The sequence below is a fragment of the Nansenia antarctica genome (genome assembly GCF_963989245.1).
Source record: "Nansenia antarctica genome assembly, contig: SCAFFOLD_368, whole genome shotgun sequence".
Taxonomy (NCBI): Eukaryota; Metazoa; Chordata; class Actinopteri; order Argentiniformes; family Microstomatidae; genus Nansenia; species Nansenia antarctica.
The window spans coordinates 9084-10000 of NW_027663122.1; positions in this window are offsets into that span (position 1 = coordinate 9084).

Consider the following 917-nt stretch of genomic DNA (forward strand, 5'->3'; position numbering starts at 1 on the left):
TAAACTTAGTCAAGTCTCAAACTCGCAACCTTTGGAACCCCAACCGACTGCCTTAACCACTACGCCAGCCAGACCGCTGTGATGACAGCAATGCAAGTTGATAGACATACCTATTCATTTTATTTTATTTGTTACACTTTTTAATTTATGTATCCATCGATCTATCTATCTATCACACTTTCAAAATATCAAGTTATCTATCACACAATCAAAATATCAAGTTATCGATCACACTTTCAAATTATCAAATGATCTATCTATCACACAGTCAACCAATCTATCTATCTATCTCGTGTGAAGTGGGAACTAATATTTCCTAGAGAGGAACTGTCGTTCGGGGTTTAGTTTCCGCCTGTGAGGCTTTTTTGACGCGCGTCTTACCATAGCCTGTGTTTTAGCCTGCTCGCTAATTATATCTGACTCAGAAGGAGCTCAACCAAGCAGCGAATTATTTGAGCCACATTGATGGCACCGAACGCAAGCTAACATTTTCGAGGCTAAGAACTTTATCGAGGCTTAGAACTTTATCGAGCTTCGTGGAATAGGGCCCAGAGTGGCTGACGGTGAGATGACTTGGATGTGTGTTGTTGTTGTCACACCCTCTAACCTCCCTTTGTGCTCATCTGAGAAGAGAGAAGAGAGAAGAGAGAAGAGAGAAGAGAGAAGAGAGAAGAGAGAAGAGAGAAGAGAGAAGAGAGAAGAGAGAAGAGAGAAGAGAGAGGGCCCCTCAGGCCCACACCCTTATTTATAAACAATAGTATGTAAATACAGTCACAAACAATGGCCTATCACCTTCACTGTATAGATGCTTGAGGTGTGAAGAGTAGGAGACTCCAATTGAAATAAGCCAGTGGCTTTCTTGGGTTTTTATCCTGTTAGTTGACCTTGTATGTAATATGTACTTTCATGTACCTACT